This window comes from Paramormyrops kingsleyae, chromosome 24, assembly GCF_048594095.1.
Source record: "Paramormyrops kingsleyae isolate MSU_618 chromosome 24, PKINGS_0.4, whole genome shotgun sequence".
Classification (NCBI taxonomy): domain Eukaryota; kingdom Metazoa; phylum Chordata; class Actinopteri; order Osteoglossiformes; family Mormyridae; genus Paramormyrops; species Paramormyrops kingsleyae.
In genome coordinates, this window is record NC_132820.1 from 22,285,612 (window position 1) to 22,293,829 (window position 8,218).

The 8,218-nt window shown below is 42.9% G+C and overlaps 2 non-coding genes and 1 pseudogene across 2 annotated transcripts; all 3 read left to right on the forward strand.

The window, feature by feature from the left end:
- The first annotated feature begins 340 nt into the window (after positions 1-340).
- Positions 341-532, forward strand: LOC140582561 (U2 spliceosomal RNA). Its single transcript, XR_011985463.1, has one exon. It is a non-coding gene; the product is annotated as a U2 spliceosomal RNA (small nuclear RNA).
- Positions 533-950: 418 nt separating this feature from the next.
- LOC140582588 (U5 spliceosomal RNA) lies at positions 951-1,081 on the forward strand (annotated as a pseudogene).
- A 6,039-nt stretch (positions 1,082-7,120) lies between these two features.
- LOC140582624 (U2 spliceosomal RNA) lies at positions 7,121-7,313 on the forward strand. Its single transcript, XR_011985469.1, has one exon. It is a non-coding gene; the product is annotated as a U2 spliceosomal RNA (small nuclear RNA).
- Positions 7,314-8,218: the final 905 nt, after the last annotated feature.

Consider the following 8,218-nt stretch of genomic DNA (forward strand, 5'->3'; position numbering starts at 1 on the left):
TTCAGTGCAGCTTATGGAGAGGGACAATTATTTTGCAAATTTATACCCACCACCACCATCCAATAACTCGAATAAGAATTAAGAACCCTTCAATATCCCAAAGAACCATATGACTAACACGTAGAACCATCCACTACATAAAATGGTTCTTTAGTAGGTTATGGTTCTTTATGGAACCACACAGACTTCTAAAGAACCATTATTTTTCTGTGTGTAGTTCTATTTGTTTAATATTATCTTTGAAAGTCTTATTGTACTGTGTTGGCATGATTTGCATAGTGTAGGAATGATTCAGCCTCATACATTGTGATTATGTGTTAATGTAAGTAGTACAAGCATAATATTTATTATTCATGTATTTGAGCTGATTTACATTTTGTTTTGGTATGAAAAGGTTATTTTGATACGTCCCCCATTGAGGGGACCACATATTAAACAGATTTTTGGAACAGGGAGCCGGAAGTGGGGCTTGCCCCGTCCGCTCCAGGCATCGGCCCAGTATTGCAGTGCTTCCAGGAACGGTGCACCTCTACTGCCCCTTGTTGTTGAAAGGCAGAACTGACTGACTGACTAACTGACTGAGTGGGTGACTAATAGACTGAGTGCCTCTGGATGGCCAGCTAATTAGCTGCATGTGCTGTGAGGGAGGGGCCCTGTCCGTGCGTGGCCCCCGTTTCCTTCCGGTTTTCTTATTTTTTTTTATTTTGAAGTAAGGTGACACGCTGTTTGTGTGGTGGACAGCTGTGCTGAGGTAAGGCATGACGTCATCTTTGCCTTTTGAATTTTCCCTCATGTTTGTTTAAATGATTGCTGTTTCTTGAGAGGACAGGAGGACAGGGAGGAGTCGGGGCCCCGACAGCGACAGCTGCGACGCCCCTGGGCATTCTACTCAGAGCGGGGGCGTCACGGAGACCCGGCTAACGGGGACCTGCTAAGCGGCAGCCCCATATCGACTCGGGTCTCTCTTCATCCCGTATAAATCTTTCGCTTTTTACTAAAGATTTCCGTGGGGTATAGTCATAGTTGTTTGGGTTAATTCTGACTACCACAAAAGTTTACAAGCCCTATTTTGGCAAGAGCTAATCCTAATCATTTTCATCCTTGCCGTTTTAATCACTCATGAATAGATGTTTGTTTTAAGCATTTTAAATTTAATTAAATACTGCAATACTAATTGGAGAAATACATCTTTTCCAATATTGTGCAGCCTAATAATGAAGTACTTAATGTCCTTAATGAAGATATCTAACAACATACGATGCAACATTCAACAGGGGGTAGTGAAGTGATATGTGGCAGATCAAAGTGCCAATTCGATGTGGGGCAGTGATTAGCATGTGGAGAATGCTGCAGCAGTATTACAAAATCAGCAACTCTTTTAAAAATAATAGTGATATAAATATATTATTTATTAATAAGTATATAGAATCAGTACACAAAGTATAAGTATATAAATATAAGCATATAAAGTATATAAGTACATAAAGTATAAGTATATAAAGTTTAAGTATATAAAGTATATAAGTATAAAAATCTTAAGTATAAAAATTATATAAGTATAAAAAATTTAAGTAAAAAAAGTTTAAGGGCTCAGAGGCCTGCTGCTCCTACTCATCAGAGTGGTTCTGTTGCTTGAATTTCTTCTTCAGAGCCTCTGCTAAAATGGCAGCAATGTCCTCTGAGGCCATGGGCGTCCCCTGCGTCAGTCCCCTCCTCGGCACTGGCGTCCCACCTGGCGACCTCAGCACCGGGCGCAGTTTAACGCAGGGCAGCTCCGCCAGGACATCCACCATGTTGGGGCCTTTGGTGGGTCCTGCGCCACTTCCCTGACGATGACTCGTCTTCTGCTTGGGGCCCTGGATACTAGCAGGTGGAGGAGGAGGAGGTGGCAGTGGAGGAGGAGGGGGTGGGAAACAGCTTGGAGCTGAAGTGGAGACTACAACAGGAGTCCCAGTGGTCTCCGAACTGCTCCGGGATATATGTGGGTCAGTCAGGGCACCAGCAAGCACGGAGATCTCAGACCGTAAACGGCCCACCTTGTCTTCGAGGGCTGCAATCTTCTTCCAAACTGCCGCCCACTCGGACCCTGCCTCTGCTGCAACAGGAGCATGCTGGTGATCCCCGTGTCCACTGGGGAGGTGGATGCCACTCCCGACCTTTGCAGGGGTTTTGTCATTTTTAGCAACCCCCGTTGCAACAGTCAAGGATGATGCAGTGGGCTTGCGCACACGAAAGCTGGAACACTTAAAGCATCCCAGACAGGTGTGTAGAAAACCACGCAAGCGACTGAAAGGACCCTTTGCAGACGTTATTTAAAGCAATGGAACACAAACAGTAAATGAAGATCGCCCAAATCAAGACCAAGAGAAATAAAAATTACAGCTTCTGCTTCCAGATATACGTAGCAATAACCAATGAGCACGCAGAACCATTCGAGGTCAACTTAGCCGACCGTTTCACGTTCTAAAATTTACAGGATACAGTGGTACCTCAGAAGTCAAATTTAATTTTTTAATTTTTTTTTCTCTCCCAAAATGGCGGCGCGTGCACACGCTGCGGCTTCTCTCTCTCCCGACTAAACAGTGTTTTTGTGTTTTTCGTCCTGGACGTTGCAGTGTTTCTGTACACCTTTGTCGCGTTTATCTGTTCTTAAGCCCATATATAGCCGAACATTTTTGCTCAACATCGGCAGAAACAAACTTTTTAAGTTAGACTCTGTGGACGCCGAAGAGCTGAATGATCTGGGTCTGCTCCGCAGGCCTACTCAATCACCGACCCCCACTCCTGCACCTCGCCCAAAATGGAGGTGCCTCAAGCGGCGTGAGAGAAAGCAGAAGAGGGATAAGAGCGGAGATATCCGAGCTAGGCTGGTGGCTTGCCCACACAAACCCGCTATCCCCTCCATCGTTCTGGCCAACGTACGCTCATTGGATAAGAAACTGGACTACATCCGACTACTATGTTCATCTCAGAGGAATGTAAAGGACTGTTGTGTTTTTGTGTTCACGGAAACATGGCTCAGTGACTGTGTCCCGGACCGCGGCATTCAGCTTGACCAGCTAACATGCTACCGTGCTGACAGAGTTGTCGTCGTGGGAGGTAAGACCCGCGGTGGCGGGCTTTGTGTTTACATCAATGACGCCTGGTGCTGCGATGCTGTTGCGGTCTGCAAATACTGCTCACCAGTGTTGGAGTTTATGGTTATTAAGTGCCGGCCGTTCTATCTACCGAGGGAATATACAGCTATACTGTTGTTTACTGTGTATATCCCTCCCACCTCCAATGGTAGCAACAGGAGGGAGGCACGGAATGAACTGTACCAGCACATCAGTGAGCAGCAGACAGCCCACCCAGATGCTTTTCTCATCTTGGCTGGGGATTTCAATCATGCAGACTTAAAGAGTGTGTTTCCCAAAATACAGCAACACATAGACTTTCCTACACGGGGAAATAACACACTGGACCTTGTTTGCACCACCCAAAGAGGAGCTTACAAGGCTTTCCCCCTCCCCCAGCTCGGTGCCTCAAACCACATTACTGTCATGCTAATGCCTGCTTACAGACCCCCGGCGACAACATCCCGGAGCAGTGCCGACGCCAAGAGCTAGCCCCCCCCCACCCCGAAGGGCAGCCCGTACTCAGTCACCCACTCATTCGACGACAAATAGCCCCCCCCCACCACCAGCCAGGGCAGACACCCAGACATCACAGGATGGCAGCCACAGCCCCCCCAGCTCCAAGAAGCCACTAGCCGCCCATAGCCCGGGGGCCCAACCCCACCACCCGCCAGAATCATGAGGAGACGAGACCACAGCCGACCACCCCCTCCTACATAATGGAATTGGCCAGAATGGACCAGAGAGAATCCAATTCGCCCAATTGTTTTTTTTGGAGGGAATTAGACATTCTCTCCAAACTTATGTGGTCTAGAATTAAATTTCTATACTGAGTAACACATAAATTATTTTTTGATTTCCAGTTCATGAAGATAGTTTTCTTTGCAATGCCTAAGGCAGTAAGGATCATGTGCACTTTATTTTCTTCCATATCTAATACACTTGCATCACCTAAAATGCACAATGTAGGTGAGGTTGGGATATAGCAATTAAACCAAATTCATAGATCTTCACATATCCTTTGCCAGAACTTCTGCACCGGTGTGCAGGACCATATGGCATGCATGTAGTTCTCTACAAAGTTACCTGAGCAGTGGGTGCATAGGTTTGAGTGTATAAGGCCCATTTGGAACATCCTTTGTCCTGTATAATGAGCTCTATGCAGAGTTTTGTATGGTATAAGCTGTAAGTTGGGGTTTTTAGTCATTTTGAAGGTGTTTAAACATATTTCTTTCCAAAAGTTTTGATCTGGATCGATGGATAGATCTTGCTCCCATTTTGAGGTTGGGAGGGAAATTGAGTCATCCATTTTTGACAATAACTTATACATTTTTTGCAATAATTTGGGGCTAGAAAGATTTAAAAATTCTAGCACCCATGGAGGTATTTCTAAGTTAAACTGATTAAGATTGAACCTTGCCTGAATTGCTGGTACTCAAGAAATTTACTTCCGTATTTTGAGACTAGTTCCTCGAATGAAATAAATTTTCCGTTTTGCATAACATGTTCAAGATTTCTAATCCCTTTATCATGCCATAAGGGAAAGCTCAATTTGATCTTTTTTCGGCAAATATCTGGATTGTTCCAAATGGGTGTTAATTTGCAGGGGATAAGTGGAGACCTAGTTATTTTTAAAAATTCCCACCAGGCTGTTAATGAGGTGTTAATACTAAGGCTCTTAAAACACTTATAAAAGGCAGATCAGACAATTTTACTTCTCCGCAGATTGCTTGTTCTAAGTCCAGCCATGGACTATCTACCGGGCTTGATTTGATCCAATTTGTTATATACTGCAGTCTGTTGGCTAAGAAGTAGTGATAGAAACTTGGTAGTTCTAGACCACCATTACCTTTGGCTTTTTGCAGAGTTTTCAAGCTGATTCGTGATGGTTTGTTCTTCAATAAAAATGACAAGATGCTTGCTTTAAACCAAGCCATAGAGGGTTTATTATTGATCATTGAGAACAAGTAATTGATTTTAGGCAGGACCATCATTTTAATGGTGGCAACTCTTCCAATGAGTGATATAGGTAGAGATTTCCACTGCACAAGATCCTCTTCCACCTTTTTTAACAAAGGAATATGATTCATCTGTACTAGATCTGAGAGTCTGGTGGAAAAATTTATGCCTAAGTATCTAAGGTTACCTGACTGTAAAGGAGTAGTAGTTGTGTTTTGGAAACTACAATTCAAAGGCAAAACTGTTGATTTGCTCCAGTTGACGGAGTAGTCTGATATAGATGAGAACTTATCTATAAGTGATATTGTCTTCAGAAGAGAGGTTGGAGAATTCCTAAGAAAATGTAATACGTCATCTGCATAAAGGCTTATCTTATGGTCTGTTTTTTCTGTTTGAATTCCTTTAATATCTACATTTTGTCTAATTAGTTTGTTGTTTTTAATTGTATTTGATCATTTTAATATTTCATGGCCAATTTTAATATTGTCACTTTGAATGTCAGGGGTTTGAGGAACGTTTTAAAACGTACGTTGGTTTTTAATCAGCTGGCATCTTCCCCTTCAGCATTTGTTTTCTGCAGGAAGTCCACCTCCGGGACCAGCGGGACGAGGCTCTCTTTTCACGACAATGGAAGAGGGGTAGATCCTACTGGAGCGTAGGTGGTGTCCACTCCTCAGGCGTCGGGATTCTTTTTGGCGACCGCGCCTTTGAGGAAGTAAGTTAATTTACCGTTCTTCAAGGCAGGGTTTTGGGAGTGGACGCCACATGGAGGGGACAGCGCCTCCGGGCCATATGCATCTACGCTCCAGTGGAGGCCTCGTCCCGTATAACTCTCTCTGAAGAGTTGTCCCCGTTCTGTGTCACAGATCGACACTTGATTTTAGGAGGGGAATTTCACATCGCGTTGGAGGGTAGAGAGGATGTCAGCTCAGGGCATTTTCGCCATTTTATTCGTTCCTTTAAACTTGTGGATGGTTTTAAAACATGCAACCCCAGCATGCTGGGCTTCACCTGGCATAATAGTCGCGGAGCCAGCAGTCGCATCGACTACATTTTAGCTTCACCCCCCGTTGTTTTTGAAAAGGTGTCCTTCTCCCCACAGTGGCCCACTGACCACTTGGCAGTGGAGGCCACTGCCTCCATAGACGCCGCTGTATATGGGGGCGTCTATTGGAAAATGAACCTGCAGATCCTGGAGGAGAGCGATTTTAGACACCTTTTCTTAGATCACTTCTCCGAGTGGCAGAAGGAGAAGCCTACCTTCCCCTCTGTGGCCGAATGGTGGGAGAGTGTGAAGGACGGGATCCGAACCTTCTCCATGCAGTATAGCAAGCAGCGCAGGATGGAGAAGAAATTCTCCATTCTGCAGCTGGAGAGAAGGTTGCGGGATGAATATGCCACTTACAACAATGGGGGCATGTATTAGGATGAATTCACGGACGATTACGTCACCCACATGGCATGGAATTAATCCTTTTACTATAATATTCTGGGAAGTTGTAATTGTGGATTAATTCTGATCGTATGTGGACTGATCGTCCTGAAATTCAGATCAATCGTCCATGATTCACCCCGAATGTTACTAGACTGCACGAACATGTTATTTACCGATCCCCTGTAAAACCTAATTTTTCCATAAATAACTTGGGCTCATAAAAAGAAACCAGGATGCTCATCTTGCATCAAAAGCATGCATTTGAGATGACATTTTAATTGTATAAATGGCCATATGTGTTTACTTAGATTTTAATGGTGTGTAAATATATTGGTTGCTTTTATTGCTTTTTTTTTTGCTTATTTTATGGTGAATGGTTCTGCAGATAGTTTGTTTAATACTATTTTAAAATATTTTCAGTAATGTCTTATTGTATTGGCATTCACTTGTATGATGTGGGAAAATTTCAGCCTGTTATATTATGACTATTTCTGAATATCATTGTTTTAGTAGGAAAATGTTTTTAATTCCCTTGTTGACAGTGCCAATTTTTTAAGTGCAGTTTCTATTATATGTTTTAATGTGTTTGTGTCGATGTAAATAATTGTGCAGAACTTTTTAATAAAGTATTTGGATCTGAAAAAAAAAAATCTGTTTTATCAGTTAAATATCTGATACGTCCCCCATGGAGGGGACCACATATTAAACGGATTTTTGGAACAGGGAGCCGGAAGTGGGGCTTGCCCCGTCCGCTCTACGCATGGACCCGGTATTGCTGTGCTTCCGGGAACGGTGCACCTCTACTGCCCCCTGTTGTTGAAAGGCAGAACTGACTGACTGACTGACTATATAAAGTACATGATCTTACCACACTGACATTTCTGATTTTGCTAACAATCATGTACAGTAAATTTAAAAGCTTTTTGTTTTGTCATAAATTATTTATGCTATTTTACAATGCAGATAAAGTATTCCTGTCGATACAAGGAGGATATATTTCTTTTCTCGATGGATGTTGTTTTGAACCTAAAGGTTGTTTTTTTGGAAGAGCAGTATATAGTTACTGCCTACATTTTTTGCTGTGCATGTGATTTTGATGAGAATATTACATTTTTATATCTCTGCGTAGATTTTTTCAGCAATAATTGAGTCTATCCTTGTGTATTTAAGGTTTTGGTAATTCATGATTACCAAATAAGATTTGGTGTCATTGTACAAATATAAGAAGATTCAGTGTGCAGTTACCAGGTTACAAATAAACAAACAAATAAATAAAATGGCATCAGAAGAGAAGTACGATGACAGTAAAATGTGTGAAACTAGTGGAATGTGAAAAATGTGTGTGCATATAAGTCTCCACATGTATAAAGCGGCTGTATAGCATAACAAAAAGGAGCAATGGATAACTGACATAAAGTGCTTACTGTCCATAACGACAATGAGTCATGTACGGCGTAAGATAAACACAACATGCGTTAACTTTGGATATGCATAATGCGCACACAAGAATCATATGTCTTTGGAATCGAGAGAACTATCAGATAACTTCAACAAGTTACCAAATGAATGCAAAATCAAAGATAGGCTATTAATTTCTGCCTGGCACTAACCTTGTATTCCTCTGTCACATGACCGGTGGGAAGTAGGACCCGAATGCAAGCTGTAGGGCAGAACCCCCTTTGCGGGGAGCTTTTCTGGCAGGCAGGCT